General features: G+C 35.2%; 1 protein-coding gene across 1 annotated transcript in view; it reads right to left on the bottom strand.

Moving 5' to 3' along the window:
• GALNT13 (polypeptide N-acetylgalactosaminyltransferase 13) overlaps positions 1 to 21,451 on the bottom strand; it is a 560,096-nt gene that overhangs the window by 189,091 nt on the left and 349,554 nt on the right. The window lies entirely within an intron of this gene.

Below are 21,451 nucleotides of genomic sequence, written 5' to 3'. Positions count from 1 at the left end.
AATCCTTTAATCTTACAACAGAAACAAAGTCTAAAAGCGACTTCAGTGAGATCCTGAAGGCACTACGGTCCTTGATAGGTTAGCACAAACACAAGAGGCACAGAAGTCATTAATCGAAAGGGGCTGGTACAAGGTGTTCAGTAGGCATTTCTATTTACTCTTGACATGAAATTTTCCAGTTATTCCACATAGTTGTTTTGACTGGGGGGAATATCTGCTTTAATTGGTTGGTTTGACTCTTGACCTAGTTTTCACTCCACAGTATAATTGGGGAGATTTATGTGATCTGGAAGGGCACTCTAGAGCTGGTATTGTAACATCTCAAGATAAAGACTCTTGTATGCAAGCTGCTGTACGGCCTTTAAGTGTGCACCTGAGTTGCAAGAGATCACAGAGTCAACATGCCCAAGGAATCTACCCACTACTGGATAATTTAATGCTTAAAGCAAAAATAATCATTTTTATGGAAAAGAAAAGAAAGCATCAGATTCAAAATTGGAAAGCTATATTCTTGACTTGAAATAAAAACTGATTATAGAAATTGGAATAAGTCACTTAATCTTGAGAGGCCTCAGAAAACTCACATGTAAAAGAAGAGGAATTGAAGTTGATAATGGCTAAATTTTCTTCCAGATTTCTAGGATTCAGATTGATCCCTTTGTATAGGGTATATGACCACTTTTAGACATCATTTTTAGATAGGAGTGACACATCTCCCCAAAATTTTAATCAACATTTCCCTACTTAGGCAAGTTGACTTGACTTTAGCTGTATTAGAAGTACATGCTGTGTAGATATTATTCTTTAAACATGAGAAAGTATGAAAGGGATAACACTGTAAATATTATGAGGCAGTCATTGTGTGTATGTGCATGTTTTGGGAGTGTCCTATTTAAGAAAGGTCATAAATGTTATAAAACAAGGGAAATCACAAAAGTACTTTTCTTCTTTCAGAGAATTTTTCAGGAAATCACTATATATTAGAGTACTGTGAAGATTTTATTTTATTTTCATTTTTTATTTTTTTAATTTATTTTGAGACTGAGAGAGAGAGAGAGAGAGAGAGAGAATCTCAAGCAGGGTCCTCACTGTGTCAGCACAGAGCCTGATGCAGGGCTTGATCTCATCAACCATCTGATCATGACCTCAGCTGAAATCAAGAGTTAAATGCTTAACCAACTGAGCCACCCAGGAGCCCCAGAGATTTTATTTTCATATCGGTATTAAATACAGACAATCCTGAATTAAACCTATACTATTTCATATTTCCCATCAATTTGCTACAAAAATATCTAGTTATCAAGTACTTTCCCTTCCAAAGTACTTTTCATCCTTGGACATCCTGAATCTGTGATCTCTTTCCAACCTAGAAATACATTTCATGAAAGCCTCAAATTCAAAATGGACGCTTTTACACCTACTCATTTTCTGTAGGACCTAACACATTAATCCTGAAATAAGTCTGCCTTCCTTTCACTCCCCTCCCGCTCCCTTGCACCCTCAACTCTCAAGAGTCATTTGCTAAGTCTTTGGCAAAGCGACAACCCAACCATCTTTTTACTTTGCCTAAGACTTAGCAAATGACTCTTGAGAGTTGGGGGTGGAAGGGAGAGGGAGGGGAGTGAAAGGAAGACAAGGAAGGAGAAAATAGAGAAGAAGAATGGAAGGGTGTGCTTATACTGGGTGTGGCTGGAAGTGGGGGAACTGTTTTGGAATAGAGCTGAGACAGTTTGAATATGAACCAGTGTGCATCAGAGGTAGGGTGAGATGGTAGGGGTTACAAACAGGAGCTTTTTAATCTCATCTCCCGCTCTCCTCATATACAAACACCCATTCCCATCAATTAAGATGCATAGTAGAGACACCTCCAACATATACACACCAACATTTTATAATGTACATTCTACTATCACCTTTTGCCTTCCAATGACTTCCTCTGCCTTGGAGCTGTCTGACCTTAAGAATTATAGCATATGATGGCCACTGTATTTCTCGGTGTCAGGAGAATTGTAACTTGTCATTATTCCACATCTTATCAGGACTTCTGATATTGAAGAAATTCCCAATTCTCCTCTAGATCCTGATTGTGTTATGGCAAATCTTGTATCTTCCGCTTAAATGACATGTATGAGTATAGCAGGCAAGAAATGAAGAACATAAAACAGCCTACCAGATACTGCAAATCCTCCGTAATATAAGGTGGCTCTGCTTAAGAAAATTAGTGTCTAGCTTGTCATATTTATAAAAAAGTATTGCTTTTTATATTAGCATAGATTACTACAAGCAGATTAATTCATAAAAAAAGAGCAAGAGAAATAATATGTGAGACAGTCATACTCTTTTATCTTTCAACTATCAGTTTTAAAGCGTGATAAACACTAGAGGTTTTGGAAGTATTTTCAATGCATTTAAGGGGAATATTAATGAAGACAAAGGTACAATTATTGGAATTTGTGCTTTCCTCATTGTATAATTAATCCTATGAATAAATCTTGAACGTGGAAAAAAACTGTATTTAGATGCAATTTTTGAGAACTGGAGACAAAGGGTCTGTGATTTATTAAATGATATTTGGGTCAGATATTTTGCATTTTACCTTGGTGTCCTCCCATGTTGGATGATCTGATTGCCTGTCAGATACTAGTAACATCTGCTGCTTCCAGCCACAGAGCGGCTGCTGGCAGCTGCATGAAGCTGCCCTAGAATCCATGCCAAAACAGTCCTCTTTGAATATCAGTAGACCACCTGGGTACCCAGCTGCAGTGTGTGACAGCATCTCCTGCCCTTTTTATGGATGCCAGAGATACTTAAAAAGTACTTGAATGGGGTAAGGGAAGAACGTTGGTACCTCAGAAAGAGTTATCCTTCAGGTACTTGATATCTCCATCTATAAACCGTCCACCTCCCTGGTTGCGGCCCCAGGATTTTAGATTAAATGAAATTTCCTGTGTAACTTGTAAAGTCGTCCAATGCTTTTCAAATGTATGGCCCTGAGAAGAGGAAATGACCTCTCCCCTCTCAAGCATTTTCCCTTAGGCCTTGGCTGGTGTCTTTGACAAACAGATAGTAGCCATTAACTTTGTGATAAGCACCATGCTGGGCTCTGGGGCGTAGAGGAGGAATAACCAAGAGTGGCTCTCTGTCTTCAAGTAGCTTGCAGCCCCGTCTAGTTGTGAGTGTTAGTACTGGGCACATTAAAGTCCAGTCATCAATTTGCATTTGACAGTTGAAGAGTAGTCTGTCCTGCCTACAACAAAAGGACTGTTTTAAGAGGCACTTATCCTAACAGTCATCCTTTCATGGACAGGATTTTCTTTTCTTAGTTTTTAGTCAGCTAGAGACATTTTGTTTCTTGTCCTGGACCTGAGACATTTTTATAGGAAGCTATAAGTTTTGCCTCAGATAAATACTTTCCCTAGGGAGCACATATAAAGCTCTAATGCTATCAGTGGAAAACTATGATTCCCTTCCAAAAATCACCTTACAGGCATCTTTTTCTTTTTTTCTTTTTTTTTGGTCATAAAATGCTTAGTGAGATAAATGTGAAAGATATAAAAATATCCATATTGATGTCACCTCCAGCACTCATTACAAATACCCACAAGACCCACCGTGAAGGAAAATAATACTGTACTTTGACAGTTTTTGATCTTTTAAAAATAAATTGGTAGTAGTCATTGTAGGCTGTATTACACTTTAAAAGGAGAGTGAAGAAGTAAGCCTGAAAATAGTCACGTTTAGCATGTTACTTTGCTCACTTCGTCACAAAAAAAAGAGAGTGCAGGGCAAAGTTTATTTATCCAGATATGATGCTTAAGCACAGTGAAGGTAAGTTTCCAGTCTCTGTTTCATTAGAATTGAAAGATGTTACTGTTTTGACATTTAAAGATTGTTTAATAGGGAATATCAATGCTCGTTCACATGCTTGCTGAAGATGTGTTTAATCCGAAACTTTCTCCTCTTAGCAAAACCTGTTATCAGGACCATCGTCTCTGGAGAGAATTTCTGGCTTTCTACTTTTTTTGAATTAAAGAACAGCTGACCTGACTTTCTATGCATTTCCACCTTGAAACATCTCATATTGCCCTAGTTTCTTCTTTAGGAAAATGAGTCAACTCTCCCTTCCAAAATTAAACCCTGCCTTTGGGATCTTGAACTCAGAATAGGGGAGGACTAGACTAGGAGCAAAAGACATGGGTTTGATGTTCAGCCTTGCCAATTTCTATTTACATGTCTTAGTTTCTTTGAAATTTAAAATCATTAGTTAAAGAATAAGACAGTAATGGGGCACCTGGGTGGCTCAGTCGGTTAAGCAGCTGACTTCCCACTTCAGCTCAGGTCATGTTCTCGCAGCCAGTGAGTTCAGGTCCTGCATCGGGCTCTGTGCTGACAGCTCAGAGCCTGGAGCCTGCTTCAGATTCTGTGTCTCCCTCTCTCTCTCTGCTCCTCCCCCACTCACGCTCCCTCTCTCTCTCTCTCTCTCTCTGTCTCTCAAAGATGAATAAATTTAAAAAAAAAAATAAAAAAAAGAATAAGACAGTAATGGCTACTCATCCACAGTGTTCTGGTACAGACATGGTGGAATAATGAGCACAAAACTTATAAACTAGGAAGTGTTGCACAGACAACTTTTATTATCTCTATAATAATCTTTCAACACCTGCAGGTATGTATCTCATCACTTGTGCCTTCTTTCTTTTTTCAATATCACCTACTTTTTCTACTCTTTCCTATAAGCTTACATTTTATTCTACCCCCTATGATAAAATAAAAGAATAGTAAATACAAAAGAATTAGTTTGGTCATATTTACCCTTTAAATTACTATGTGTTTTCTTTCTGATTTGCTGGGAACTTCTTAAAAAGTCTTTTGTCTACATATCTTCACAATCCAATTTTCTTCACATCTTATATTCTAGTATCTTGATTCTATCATCTGCAACTGCTCATAAAGTTTTTTATGAGCTTTCATTATTCTTTCTTACTTCTCTGCAACATTTGACACTGTTGACAATCACCATAACTTTCTAAGTTTTTTTTTGATATATATTTGTTCTTCTCTGACAGCTTTGACTTAGCATTCACTTTCTTTTTTATTCTCCCACCTCTAAATGTAGGTGCTACCTAAGGACATGTCTTGCTCTTCTGCTCTCCCTATTTTCTTTCTTGGCAAACTCATTGATCCTCACACGCTCATTTAATTATAAATTCTGTAAAGCTAACTCAAATCTGTCACCTTCCCTATACTTTGCCTCCACACTTGCAACACATTTCCAACTTCTTCAGGTACATCTTCAACTTTTCATGACCTTAAAGAGTCAAGAGTTTCTATTCTGTTCTCAAAATGAGGAATGAAAGCGTGTAGCTCCTGGGGTCTTCTCTAAAGGGCCAGAAAATGATCTGGAGCATGATCAAGGAGCGTGAGTCTTACATCAGTCTTAATCACTATCCAAATACATCATTATAGAATTTCACTTTGCTCTTGAATAATTTATTTATGGATTCTTATATTAACTCAAGAATTCTAAAAGGTCTGATAATTGTTCAAATCCCAATAGCTTTGTTTGACCAGTTAAAAATACAGAATATAAAGTTGATTGGCCAATTAAAATACAGAATTTAAATATAAACATAAAGAACATGGTTGACCAATCAAATAGAGAAAAAATACAAAATTGGAATTGCATATTGCTGGACTATGAAGTAATGAAATAAATAGAAAAATGTAGTCAAATTTTGGATAATGGAGTAGTTCGTGCAGAAACATATTTTAGCATTCAGACACATAATGATGAGAAGTGCTAATAATTCTACATCAATTTTTTTTTAATGTTTATTTTTGAGAGAGGGAGAGAGAGAGCACAACCGAGGGAGGGGGAGAAAGAGGGAGACCGAGTATCTGAAGCGGGTTCTGTGCTGACAGCTGAGAGCCCAGTGTGGGCTTTAACCCACAGGTGGAACCCACGAGCCATGAGATCATGACCTGGGCTGAAGTCGGATGCTTAACAGACTAAGCCATCCTGGTGCCCCTCTACACCAAAATTTTTATTTCCATTTTACCCTATTTGCAGTGTAAACCAGTGGCTACTTTGATTGTAAAGGATTTTAAAATTTTTCAATTCATCAAGTTTGAATTTTTTCAGATGTAGTAAAACTGTTAATTTGGATTTATTTTTAAGGGTCATTTAAAAATATATATTAAAAATCTACAACTACCAAATAAAATAAAATTAAAAAGCTTAATAAAATATAAAAGTATAATAAAAAAGTTTAGTAAAGTTTAAAAACACAAAGATACAACATAAAGTATCAGACTACCTTTCAAATGATACTTAAAACTGACTTTTATTGGTACTTAATACTCAATTTCTGAACAGTTGAATCAAAGTCTTCCCTCAACATTACTTCACACCTTCAAAAGAATAATTCCTAGTATCTAAAATCTGTTATTGCTGAAATCAGTCAGCCTTATTTAAATAAATCTCATAATTGGTTTCCTTTTTTAACTACATTTCTGGTTGACTAGAACAACAGTAAAACGATTGGTAGTCATGTACTTAAGATAGACATCACTAAGTGTGACAGTATAATCATAGCTTAAGACGTTGCACATTTATTGCAGTAGTTACCATAGAGATTTAAATTTAGCTCTTTAATAAAAAGTGCATGAATTCAATTCTGAATGCATTAAGTTTGGCTAGCAAGGTGCACTAGGTTTCTCAACTGAATGCACTTATATAAAAACAACAGTTTTGGAACTCTGTCCTAAAATTTTTTAATGGAGCAAATATGGGCTTATAAAAATAATAGGCTCAATTTCATGAGTTTTTAATGGATACTTCATTAATTGTCACTTGAATCGTAGTTCCGCAAAATACGTATTTCATGACTTAGTTATATGTTATTCATGTAATTTTCAAGAGGGAAAATAAAAGGTGGGGAGACGAGATATTCTAGCCTAAACTTAGGTATGGCTCCAAGCACAAAGCAGGGCCACAGGAATACAGATCTGAGAGCTTGCCAGTTTCTAGCCCCTGTTCCTCTCCTCTCTCCTTGTCTACAAGACAAGACCCTTGGATTTTTAATTTATAGATTCTTCCCTGACTATCCTCCATCACAGAAATCTGTCCTTCTTTTGAACTTGATGCACTTTATATCTGAACTTGCAGACAATACCTAGACCATACTGGACTCTCTAAGAGAGATCAAGAACCACATCTCTTATATATAACAACCACACTGTGTAATGCAGGTCTAAGTTTATAACTATATTTATTGATGGGTAAAATGAGGGTAGGTTGATACCTGGCTGCTACAGAGCGGTAACCTGAAGTATAATACAAACATTACAAAGGGCATTAAAGATAAAACTAAATCTATGGGGGAGAAAACTCCTCATATATTTAACCCATGCTGAGACGTGTTATGATCATATATGTGTAAAAGAATTCTACAAAGTGCTATGTAAATGTAAAGCCTCATCAAAAAATAAACACCATTTTTGTTCATTTCTACGTCTCTAGTAGCTAGTATAGTGCTTAGTACATAGCAGGTACATATTAACTATTGGCTTAATAAATCAATCAACCAAATATTGTTCTGAGAGACTGATTATTTCTTAATCCTTGAACAAGAAACCTTTCCTTCTCCAAAAGCCTTAGGATATTTGTGATCTTATTTGGAATGAGAGAATTCAGCTCATCATTTCATAGTTGTCTAAGGCCTTTTGTATTTACTCCATCTTGCATTCTGCTCTACCTTGAATATTTTCCCTCAGAATAAATCCTTGTGCAGCTGGATTCTTGCTGTCAGTTCGGTCTTAGCTAAAATGCCTCCCTAGAAGTCTTCCCTGACCACTCTAACATAGTGCAGGTCTCCACCTCTCATATTATTTTCTTCAGTGCAGTTGTCGTTACCTGAAACTAAGGGATTAATTTTCTTTACGGATTTATTGTCTATCATCATCCTCTAGCATAAGATCTAAATTACCATGAGTATATTTTCTGAACTAAGTTCGCACACTTTATTTGAATTTAATGTCAGGTTTATTTCTTTTAATCAAACACAGTATATGTCAATGATTCTTCGAATGTCAATACTAGAAATCTGTTTAGAAGTTATTTAACTTGCCCTTTCCATGAAGAAAAAATAGAACCTTAATTTGTAAAATAAATAGTTTAAATCTAATTCACAGCAGCACACATTTAGATACAAAAAGAAAATTAAACATTTCATTATCAGAATATTTTAGATGCCCTTCAAATGTAAATCAGTAGGATAATTGCCTTACTTCTCAGGACCATTTTTTAATGATTAAGTACACTTAATAGGAGGTGTTAGTAAGCTTAGCCATAATGAAAGGTGTCAAACTTTTCTGTGCAATACTTCTGAGCAAATTAACATTCTTCATATAGCTCTTTTTACTGCCATAAATTCAAACAGTTAAACTGAGGTCTTTCATATTTAGGATCAGAAGGATCATAAAGATTTTTATAGTTCATGTGGGTGTGCATAAGATATCTGTACATGTTAGCAGAGAAGCGTCAAAAAACAGTCACAGAATTGGGGTGTGTTTCCCAACATTTCAGATATTTGTCTCTAATACTGATTGTTAAGTTTCTCAATGCACTAAAACTCACTGAAAAAGCCAGGTATACCTGGCTTATTGATATATACAGGGAAATTCTGCCTAGAATGTTTGAAATATTCCTGTATTTGTTAAAGAACAATATTGCCAAAGATGCTGTTATCATAGTTTGGAAGTCAATAGCTTCTTCTTGGTGTACCTTTATTTCCATTAAACAGTTTAATCCAAGAAGATTGAACAAAACTTAGAGTGATCTTTAAAAAAATATATTTCCAATGTGTATTTCCAAATAAAATTATAAAAATGTAATTCATCTCTGCTTTATACATTTATGGAAACAAAAATGTATTATTTTATATCATTTTAATTCAATTTCTTCCTCTTTCTATGCATTTAATTCCTATCCATGTTCCAGAGTTTCATAATTTCCCACTTCTCTTAATTATCTGAGCCCCAATTCCTTCAGGATGTCTGGTGAGCATCACTCAGAACTCATTTGCAATACAGACATTTATGCTATAAACTTCTTAAATACATACATTTTTTATCACATTATATCCTTCCTTTATAATAACTGTTACTAAAGATGCACATTCCGGGTCTTCAGAAATATTTAATTATTCACATTCACCTAGACTTCATAGATAGATAGATAGATAGATAGATAGATAAATGGATAGAATAGCAAATAGAGTGTAGACAGAATGGGAAAGACATTAGATGAGTGTATTTCCAGGTTGGTAAATATAGTACACGTTTACATTTTCCAAAGAAACACTCACGTGATAAGACTGTGAGAAGTTATGAAAAAGAAGCAGTAAATGTTAGTTCGAGAAGGCTTTAGACTGTGAAGGGTACAGACAACACAAAAAATTATTTTTCAAAAAAAAACACTTTAAAAGATAATTAAGTGACTATTAAAAACAGTCAGGGATTAATAACAAGTTCTGGCATCCCTAAGTCTCCTACAATGCCTTATATTTCTAAAAATATGTCTCCATGTAGTATGTTTGGAAGGTGAAGAATCATGTCAATGACCATCCAATATAAGTTTATTCTCATATCTGGTTTTGTGCGCCAGAATAGTTTAAATGAAGAGGTATAGCTACCACATCAAAATAACCAAGCCTTAGACTATTACAAGCTTTAAAAGCCAAACAAGTTCTGTTAATGTTTGCTAACATTCTTCTAAAGTTTAATTAATATATAATTTCCTGTTATTCACCTGTTTTTTCTAAGGAACCATATGAAATCAGGTATTTGTTGTAATTAACATTCAAAATAAAATTCTAGAACATTTATTTTGGAAAAATTGAGTCCTCTATAGACGGCTTAATTGAATACCATATGGCTCCTACTGACCCAAATGCTTAAACATATATAATAGATGTAATACAGTCTTTAGAAACAATGTCTCAGCTACCTCTTACCTGGAGATATTTTATTCTGTGGTTTTAATTAAATAAAGAATAAAGTGCTTGAATAAAGAGATATGTTTAAACAATGTTTTTTTGTTTTTTTTTTTTTTTTTCCAACGTTTTTATTTATTTTTTGGGACAGAGAGAGACAGAGCATGAACGGGGGAGGGGCAGAGAGAGAGGGAGACACAGAATCAGAAACAGGCTCCAGGCTCTGAGCCATCAGCCCAGAGCCCGACGCGGGGGTCGAACTCACGGACCGCGAGATCTCGACCTGGCTGAAGTTGGACGCTTAACCGACTGCGCCACCCAGGCGCCCCTAAACAATGGTTTAGGGTAGAGTGGTTGCCCAGATGCCAGAAGAGCTAATTATAAGCACAGAAGCTAAACATTTTTAGGTTTAAGTTTAAGGTTTATCTTGCACCAAATAGGTAACCAGAGGAAAGTCTGATGGACCAAATAATCATTAATATTGGTTTATAGTCTTTAATGAGTCTACATATGAACATGATCTCATTTATGATCTCCTAGCTTTTTTTAGAAAAGAGGTTATAAGGGTACACATATTCACTTATGAGATGAATAAGTTCTGTGATCTAACGTACAGTATGGTGACTATACTTAATAATGTTACATTACATACTTGAAATTTGGTGAGAGTGGATCTTAACTGTTCTTGTCTCTCTCTCTCACACACACACACAAGTGACTATCTTAGGTGATGGATGTGTTCATTAGTTTGATAGTGGTAATCATTTGACAAAATATATTGTCAAATCGTGTTGGAAACTTCAAATATATACAATTTTTATTTGTCAATTATACCTCGACAAAGCTAGGGGAAAAAGAGGCTAAGAAATCTCTATATTAACATGAAGAAAGTGCTTTATTATATTTAAAGGAAAGGGTTCCACAAAATCACGTCCACCAAAATTGTGGACAACACATGAATCTGGTGAGATTAAGTTCACTTAACTGAAATATTTCCATGATAATCCAGTTTCTATGGCCAAATAAATGAATACAGTCAAGTTTTACACACTGACAATCCATTCTGCTCAAATTTGCATGAAGTAAATTTAAAAAAAGGCAGAGTTCTAAAAAATAATTAGATTTTTTGTCTAAAGTGATTTCTAACAAATTATCATAACTGAAATTTTTACTTGTCAATATTTGAATTGTGTGGACATTTCTAGGAAGTTCTTTACTTTCTTTAAATACTTTCAAGAACCTGGATACTATAATCCCCAAAAAGTCTACAAACTTCTTTGGCTCATTTACCATACTTTTCTGTTCAGTAAGAACCTTTGCCTTTCATTTTTCCATTATTTATTATGTTAGCTCCATTTCTTTTCCACTTCATTGCTTGTGCAATTTGGAAATAAATGGATTTCACATCATAAGACATTCTACTTGGTTGTATCCTTCAGATAAATATACTGCTGTTTTCATTGTGATTTGGAAGAAAAAGAAAATTGGGGCATTTAAAGAAAATTCCATCCTGCTGATTAAAATGTTGGTTATTGACAAAACAGCTGATATTTTAAGGGTAATGATAATAATAAAATTCATATTTCCATAGTATGGTAGAGCTTATTGAAAAGTTCAATAAATCTCATTTAATCCACACAATTTGCCCTGAAATTATTAGACTCTGATAAATATGGTATTTAAAAGTAACTGGGCTAACATGTAGTGAGAATCTAGACTAAAGTAGAGAGGTCTACAGTTGACTAGATACCATCTATTACATTTTCCCTTCATTTTTTTCTCCTTGGAGGATGTCTGCAGAGTGTGTGTGTGTGTTCATATTTTTACAGCTTTATTGAGTATAATTAACATATATTGAACTGTATATATTTAAACTACGTATGCAAAACCATCACAACAATAACGATAAATGAATACATCCATTACCCACCGAAGTTTTCATGTGCCCCCTCCTTCCACTTCTCCTCTCCCATCCCAATAGCCTATTCCTGGACAACTTACCTGCTTTTTGTCACTTGCAGATTAGCTTGAATTTACTAAAATTTTATATGAATTGTCTCATACAGTATGGAATCTATTTGGTCTAGCTTGTTTGATTCAGTGTTAATTATTTCAAAATTCAAAATTTTGTAGGGTGTATCAATAGTTCCTTTATTTTTCTCAGTAGTACTCCATGTATGGATAATCCACAGTTTATCCATTCACCTTTTGATGGACATTTGGATTGTTTCTGGCTTTTGGCTATTGTAAATAAAACTGCTATGAACATTAGTACACATCTCTTTGTATGAACTTATGTTTTCCTTTCCTTTGAGCAATAGCTAAGAGTAGCTTAAGAAAAAGTAAAAACAGGGTGCTTGGGTGGCTCAGTCTGTTGAGTGTCTGATTTCGGCTCAGGTCATAATCTCATGGTTCAGCTCAGGTCATATTCTCGTGGTTTGTGAGTTCAAGCCCCGCATCGGGCCCTATGCTGACAGCTCAGAGCCTGGAGCCTGCTTCAGATCCTGTGTCTCCCTTTCTCTCTCTGCCCCTCACCTGCTAATGCTTTGACTCTCTCTCTCTCAAAAATAAAAATAAAAGTAAAACATTTAAAAAGAAAAAAAAAAGTAAAACTGTTTCCCAGTTATTGTACCATTTTACACTCCCAGCTCCATTGCGTGTATACTTCTTCCAAATTCTCACCAACATGGTCCTTTTTAACTTTTGCAGTTCTAATAGATGCATAGTGTTATTTCATTATGGCTTTAATTCCATTTCTCTAATAACATTAAGGATTTTCTCATGTGCTTACCTGTCATCTTTATGCCTGCCTTAGTGAAGTGTCTGTTCAAAGCTTTGAGCCATTTTCTAATTGGGTTTTTTTTTTTTTTTAATATTGAGTTTTAAGTGTCTTTTTTTTTTCTGATACAAGTCTATTATCAGGTATATTATTTGTTGACAATTTCTTCCTATCGAGTGCCTTTTTCTTTCAATGTCTTGATGGTGGCTTTAAAGAGCAAAAGTTTTCACCATGATGAAGTCCAATGTATCAATTTGTACTTCTATGGGTTGTCTACTCAAAGGTAGAAAAGTTTTTCTCTTATGCTTCCTTTTATAATTTTAGGTTTTATATTTTGAATAAATTTTTAAATAGTGTGAGGTATGGATTTAAGAAATTTTTGTCCACATGGATATCCAGTTGTTCCAGCAATATATATTGACAATACTCCCCTTTTTTTACTCCTTTGTTTTTATTCTTGTAATGTCTGTCAAGTTTTGTGATTTGAGTTTGCAGTTAGTAATAGTTAGGAGTTAGTTAGGAGTTAGTTAGTAGTTTGAGTTAGGAGGTATATCCTCTTCAGTTTTCTTGAAGTTTGAGTAGAACTGTTTGTATTTCTGCCCAAAACGCTTGGTAGAATCCACCAGTGAGGTCATCTGACATAGAGTTTCTTTTTTAAAATTTTTTTTTACACCACAAATTTCATTTCTTTCCTTGATACAGGGGTATTTGCTTGATTTATGTTTTCTTGTAAGCATTGATAGTTTGAGTCTTTTGTGGAAGTAGTCTATTTTATCGAAGCTGTCAAGTTTGTTGTCATAATATTGTTAATAACATTACTTTATAACACTTTAAATATTTGTAGAATCCATAATGAAGTTAGCTTGCTCATTCTTAATATTGGTATTTTGTGTCTTCTCTCTATTTTTCCTATTAAATTTGGCTAGAAATTTATCAGTTTTATTGATCTTCTCAAGGAAACAGCTTGTTATTTCATTGCTTTCATCTAAACTTTTCCTCTTTTATATTTCGTAATTTTGGCTTCAATCTTTATTATTTCCTTTTTTCTTAGATATTTTGGGTTTACTCTCCTTTTCCCCCCTCTTTTATGAATGTGGAATCTGAACTCATTAATTTTAGATCTTATTTTCTTGTTTCTAATATAGATGTTTAATGCTATGAATTCCCTCTAAGTATTGCTTTAGTGGTACCACAAACTTTAATATGCTGTGTTTTCATTTTCATTCAGTTAAAAAATGATTAATTTCACTTTTGACTCCTTTTTTGATCCACAGGCTATTTAGAAGTGTATTGTACCAAAAACCAAATAATCCGATGAAGAAATGGGGAAAAGACATGAACAGAAACTTTTCCAAAGAAGACATCCAGATGGCTAACAGACACATGAAAACATGCTCAACATCACTCATCATCAGGGAAATACAAATCAAAACCACAATGAGATATCACCTTACACTATCAGAATGGCTAAAATTAACAACGCAGGCAACAACCAATGTTGGCGAGGATGTGGAGAAAGGGGAACACTTTTGAGCTGATGGTAGGAATACAAACTGGTGTCGCCACTTTGGAAAACAGCATGGAGGTTCCTCAAAAAATTAAAAATAGAACTACCCTACGATCCAGCAATTACACTACTAGGTATTTATCCAAATGATACAGGAGTATGGATTCAAAGGGGCATATGCACTCCAATGTTCATAGCAGCCACTATTGACTATAACAAAAGTATGGAAAGAGTCCAAAATGTCCATCAACTAATGAATGGGTAAAGAAGATATGACATATATTTATATACAATGGAATAATACTCGGTGATCAAAAGGAATGAAATCTTGCCATTTGCAACAATGTGAATGGAACTAGAATGTATTATGCTAAGTGAAATAAGTCAGTCAGAGAAAGACAAATATCATATAATTTCACTCATATATGGAATTTAAGATACAAAACAGATAAGGGAAGGAAGCAAAAATAATATAAAAACAGGAATGGAAACCATAAGAGGCTCTTAAATACAGAGAAGCAACTGAGGATTGCTGGCAGGGTGGTGGGTTCAGTGAGGGGCTTAAGGGGTCAGGGGCATTAAGGAGGACACTTGTTGGGATCAGCACTGGGTGTTATATGTAAGTGATGAATCACTAAATTCTATTCCTGAAATGATTATTACACTACGTGTTAACTAACTTGGATTTAAATGCTAAATAAATAAATAAATAAAATATAAGGAACTGATACAATTCAACACCCAAAAATCAAATTATCCACTTAAAAACGGGCAGAAGACATGAACAGACCTTTCTCCAAAGAAGACATCTAGATGGCCAACACATACATGTCAGGATGCTCAACATTACTGATCATCAAGAAAACGTAAAGCGAAACTACGATGAGGTGTCACCTCACACCTGTCAGAATGGTTAAAATCAAAAACACATGAAACAACAAGTGTTGTTGGAGGATGTGCATTGTTGCTAGGAATGTAAAGCGGTACAGCCACTGTAAATGCTCCTCAAAAAAATAAATTCAGCAATCACACTACTGGGTATTTACCCCCAAAATACAAAAACACTAATTCAAAGGGATACACACACCCCTATGTTTATAGCAGCATTGTTTACAATAGTCAAATTATGGAAGCAACCCAAGTGTCTATTGGCAGATAAATAGATAAAGATTTATAGATTATAATAGATTTATATATATATATATATATATATATATATAAAATATATAATATTATTCAGGCAAAATAAAGAAAGAAAGAAATCTTGCCATTTGCAACAACAGAGATGGAGCCACAGAGGATTATGCGAAGCAAAGTAAATTAGCTGGAGAAAGACAAACACCATATGATTTCACTCATATGTGGAATTTAAGAAATAAATAATCAAAGGAAAAAAGAGAGAGGAAGGGAGAGACGGAGGGAGGGAGGGGGGAGAGAGAGAGAGAGAAGGGAAGAGAAACAGACTCAGTTGTAGGGAACAAACGGATGGTTACTAGAGGGGAGGTGGGTTGGGAGGTGGGTGAAATAGGTGATGGGGATTAAGGAGGGCACCTGTGGTGATGAGCACTGGGTGATGTATGGAAGTGTTGAATCACTGAATTGTATACCTGAAAAAGTGTATGTTAACTATACTGGAAATAAAATTTTAACTCTTAGTAAAAAATTTAAAAAAGACGTGTATTATATAGTTTCCCAATATTTATCTTTCCCCATGTCCCATGAATCACTCTGGCTGGAGAGTACAGGCACTATTGCTGGTCCTGAGTCAGCACTGGGCAGTGAGGCCTCTAATCTTACTGATGGTTCTTTCCTCAAACTTAGTTGTTTTCTCACACATAGGCACTATCAGTACTCAATGTGTCCTAAGTTCTGTCTGTGCAGGTCTCCTTCCAATATTCTGTCCACCAAATTCTATCCTGCCCAGGTCTCCTCCAGCACTCAGCTTTATCTTCTCAACTCAGGAGTACAGTGGCATCTGCTGAGGTCCTCCTTCTGGTGCTGACATCTAGGCACTTTTTCAAGGCAGTAAGCTGGGGCAAACATAAGGGCTTTCCTTTTTTGGCTCCCATCTCTGAGACCATTGTCCTGCATGATTCGCTGTTCCATGTCATGAAAGTCTTATTTCACACATTTTGTCCATTTTTGATTGGTTTAGGTGTGTGTTTAAATCTTACATATTATACCAAGTCTAAATAACATTTTTTCAACTGAAATTTTTATTTAAACTGCTTTATGAGCATGGGGAAATAAAGTCTAGGTTCTTAATGCCTGTAGTTATCTCAAAGGATGCTATAGCAGTGTAAAAAAAACAAAAAAAAAAGTTTTTTTTTTATTTTTTTCTTTTCTAAAATGTGATCTCTTTTCTGGCCAAAGGAGTTTTAGAAGCACACCTCGACTACCGCTTAATGACAGCTGCCACTCATGACACAATTTATGTGGGGTAAGTAGGGTACTTAGCACTGTATATACAATCTCATTTAATCTTCCCCAAACATATCAGGAAAGTGCCACAATCTTCCTTTGCCCAGATATAAACAAGCTAAAGCTTAGAAGACAAGCTACCTTGTCCAAATTTATACAGCTGTTAAGTGCTCCAGCCAGCTCTTGAACCCACGCTGTCCAACTCCCAGAGGATTCTTGTAACCCTAGTCTACCTCTCATGGAAGTGGGATGCTCCTCTGGTCACCTTCTTACTTTCTTTTTCCATAACCCCAATTGGTTCCACAATGGTAGATTATCTGATTTTAAAATGAACAAAATACTGTGCACTCTTGGAAATACTGATCCTGTGCTATTGCTCATAAAAGGCAAGGACTTTTGGTGATAATGCTTCTTGGGTGGTACATATGTTGACATCACGGACATCATTTAAAGATAGATGATTCTTTTTTTTTTTTTTTTTTTTTTAATTTTTTTTTCAACGTTTATTTATTTTTGGGACAGAGAGAGACAGAGCATGAACGGGCGAGGGGCAGAGAGAGAGGGAGACACAGAATCGGAAACAGGCTCCAGGCTCTAAGCCATCAGCCCAGAGCCCGACGCGGGGCTCGAACTCACGGACCGGGAGATCGTGACCTGGCTGAAGTCGGACGCTTAACCGACTGCGCCACCCAGGCACCCCTAAAGATAGATGATTCTTTTGGTGGTAAATTCATACCATACTGGGCCCATTTTGCCACCAGTTATTTTTATATATATTCATTTCTGAGTTCTTCCTATCTAAAATTTCAACCCCTACCCATCTCCAATGTTTACCGTTTCATATTCCTCTTCCCTTCCTTATTTTTTTCTCTTTAACACTTATCACTAATACATTAACATATTTCATTTCTTTTGTTTATTATTTGTCTCCACTAAAATTAAGTGCCATAAGGACATACAGTTTTGTCTGTTTTGTTTACAACTGTATCCCATATAACTAATGAATAGGAACTCAATAAATATAGGTTGAATAAATTAACATGTATATTTAGACAATATTCTCAGAATTTATGATATTTCAATGACTGTTACATAATGGAGTGGAGGGCAATATATGAGACTAAATTTTCAGAAGAATTAGGAGCTACCTGTACATATTTTCCCATCCATATTTGGATGTCATCTACCATAAGAGGCTAAAGCCTGTAGGAGGAAGATAAGATTACTAGATGACACAGCCATTTCAGAACTGTGAAGGAAGATCGCATTTACCTGTTAGCTTCTCCTAATACTATCAGCTGTTAGGACTGTCAGATTAGGAAGAGATACATCTTAATGGGAAGGTAGTACTATGCTAGTAGCATAGCCACTGGTCTCATAATGGTGGAGTTCAATTCTCAACGACTCTACTTACAAGGTTTGTAAGTATTAGAAGTCACTGTTTGTTTGTTTGTTTGTTTGTTTTATGCCAAAGATGTTTATCTTGACACTTCAAGGAATTCGTCAACCCTTTAAAACTGTATTCAGCCCTATTTTGTGTGAGGGAATGGATGTATCTTTCTTGGAAAATCTAGAGTTTTCATCAAATTTTCAATATCTCTCAGTACTTTTAATACTCTGGGCATCAAATATCAAGCTATATTGTTATAAGTAAATCCACACAAATATATTCCTTTGGGTTGGCTTGGAATCCTTAAGGCCAGCCAAAATCCTAATATTTTGCAAGTGCTTAATATTTCTATGTTTTTTCCTTGCCCTACCTACACAGACTAGAGCTACAAAACAACACGAGTTTCACTATTATTATAACCACCTTTTTACAATGAAGGTTAAATGATTTGCCTATACTAACATTTCAGAGACCAGAAAACCTCATACATACATTTATAAAAGAAATGATCCGGGGCACCTGGGTGGCGCAGTCGGTTAAGCGTCCGACTTCAGCCAGGTCACGATCTCGCGGTCCGTGAGTTCGAGCCCCGCGTCGGGCTCTGGGCTGATGGCTCAGAGCCTGGAGCCTGTTTCCGATTCTGTGTCTCCCTCTCTCTCTGCCCCTCCCCCGTTCATGCTCTGTCTCTCTCTGTCCCAAAAATAAATAAACGTTGAAAAAGAAATGATCCACATTTTATTGTCAACAATACTTATGTATCTCTCAAAGAAATGATTCTGTGAAAGTAAAAGCATCATGCCTTATTCACTTTTGTAGCCTCAGTATCTGAAAAATGAACATACAACATGTTTAATATATGTCAGTTGCATAATGATTGACCTGGATATTAGCTTCAGGCCATCTGAGTTTAAGTACTCAACACATTATCATTTCATTAAGTCACACACCTTTTCATAAAATTAATCTAAAGAGAGAGTCTCATTATTTTGCTTATATACTGTCTAGTATTTTCTCTTACCCAATATCTTCCTCAGCTAGAGTACTAATTCTTAAGTGTACATTTACATTCATGTCATAGAAAGAAAAGTAAAACATGAATGAAGAGTCTAATAGAAAGCAAAATATATGTTTTGTTTCTATTGAAAGGATATGGAAACTAAAGACAGTGATGTGTTTTAAAATATTCAAAAAACAGTCACTTATTACCAGAGTCCTCCCATATCCATGGGGGATATGTTCTAAGACCCCCAGTGGATTCCTGAAACCAAGGATGCCACTGAACCATATATGTATATATACTATGTTTTCCTTCTACACATAGATGCCTATGATAAAGTTTAATTTAAAAATTAGGCATAGTAAGGGATTAACTCTAATCACTAATAATGATATAGAACAATTATAACAATATACTCTCATAAAAGTTACGTGAATGTGGTCTCTCCCTCTCTCTCTCTCTGGTAATATTGTATCGTATTCATCCTTCTTGGGATGATGTGAGATGGTAAATGCCTATGTGATGAGATGAAGTGACGTGAATGATATAGGCATTGTGACATATCATTAAGCTACTACTGACCTTCTGACAATATGTCAGAAGGAAGATCATCTGTTTCTTTACTATAGTTGACCACAGGTAACTGAAACCATGGAAAGCAAAACCACAGATATGGGGGAGTTACTGTACTCTATTTCTTAGTAATCTCAACCAACCAATCACAACCAACTTCCTGTGTCATTTTCTAGGAATCTAATCAATCTAAGGCCACCAGTTGCATTCACTCTGTCCTCCTAGTATCTGCTTTGCCTACCATTTTCTCAAATCCCTCTTTTTGGAACTTCTATATTTCTGTTGTATTTCCTGATCATGTTCTCCTGGTTTCTCATAATACTCCACCAAGTTCCTCCCTAATGCGTCTTTCAATTAGTTAGATGAAGAGTATCCATCCAGTAGGTGAACTATGTGATGAAAGTAAGGGGAGTTCCTTGGCAGAGAATCAAGTTTAATGGGTGAGGAGAAAAGATGTGAATAAGAATCTTAGGGGAAAAGGTGGGCAGTAGGATGACAGATAATAGTAATATTGGTATGCTGATTTTTTTTCCTTATGTGATCCCAGCACAACATCTAATGAATGTTGGTTAATGAATGAATAAATACTCTCATCACTACATCTCAGGGTAAGAACAAAACTTTTTTTTCAGTTTTTACATACCCACGCTCCCTTTTTCCTTCCTTCCTTCCCTTCCTTTCCTTCTTTCCTTTCTTCCTTCCTTCCTTCCTTTTCTTTCTTTTGTTCTTCTTTTATTAACTGCCATCTCTTATTTACTCCACTGTGAGAACTACACCAGGTAAAAAGCTTGGGTCCCCAAATGTCCCTAAAGGTTGTGTATCATGTGCCTGACGTCAAGAATATATTCCTGCGTATGGTATGAAATCTTGTAGAGCAAATTCTAATCTGACTATAAGTATATAAGCAAATATGGAAACAAGAACAATCCATTAACTAATGGTATTCTCAGACATTTGGCTATAAGAAAGGTTTATAGGCAAAAAATATATAACAAGGCCATTTCTGTGCTCCTAAAATGATCCAGATTATCTGAGATTCACTAAATTCCATATTATATAAATTCAAAGTAATTCTTATTCTCAGATATTGACCTTTCTTGCAGAACATCAAATATAGTTCTATTTTGTTAGTGAAAAACAAACTTTACTTTCTAAATGAGAAATTGTCATAACTCTTGAACTTCATAGATAAATATATCTAAATACTAATAATTTCATTACACAATTTTGGCAAAATCAATACAATGTTTTGAATATTTCATGTTAAATTCTATTAAAGGAAAAAAAAACAGTGTTACTAACTTATTTCATTTAAAAATAATAATATACGTGGTTTGAAGAAATCACAGTATCCCAGCATTTATCATTTGTTAGCATGAAGGCACATTTATGTGCCCGTTTTAAATTTCTGAATATAATGAAATTTAAAATTATTCATACACTTCCCAATATCATACGTACAAAGGATTAGCTCTTAATTTTCATCTGTTTGGAAGTCATTTAATAAGTAATTTTGCATTATTCAAACTGATTCATCAAATAATAATGTCTATAAATGTGAAATCCAACATGCTACTTGCAGAATTATCCAGAGTTCCTTTGACCACAGGTTATTCTTAAAGGTATTTGAGAATAGTCACAGGTACCATTTGTAAATTCAGGTAACATAAACACTTCCAAGTTTCAGTTCAAAAACACAATCTGATTTTATAGGGTAATGCTTTATTTAAAAAATAAAGCCCTTCTTTATTCAAAACCTGAAAGCCCTGAAGTCTTTATACTATGAATA

This window comes from Lynx canadensis, chromosome C1 (genome assembly GCF_007474595.2).
Source record: "Lynx canadensis isolate LIC74 chromosome C1, mLynCan4.pri.v2, whole genome shotgun sequence".
In the NCBI taxonomy this organism is placed as follows: domain Eukaryota; kingdom Metazoa; phylum Chordata; class Mammalia; order Carnivora; family Felidae; genus Lynx; species Lynx canadensis.
The sequence above is the reverse complement of the archived record's forward strand: the minus strand, read 5'-3'. Positions and strand labels throughout refer to the sequence as shown.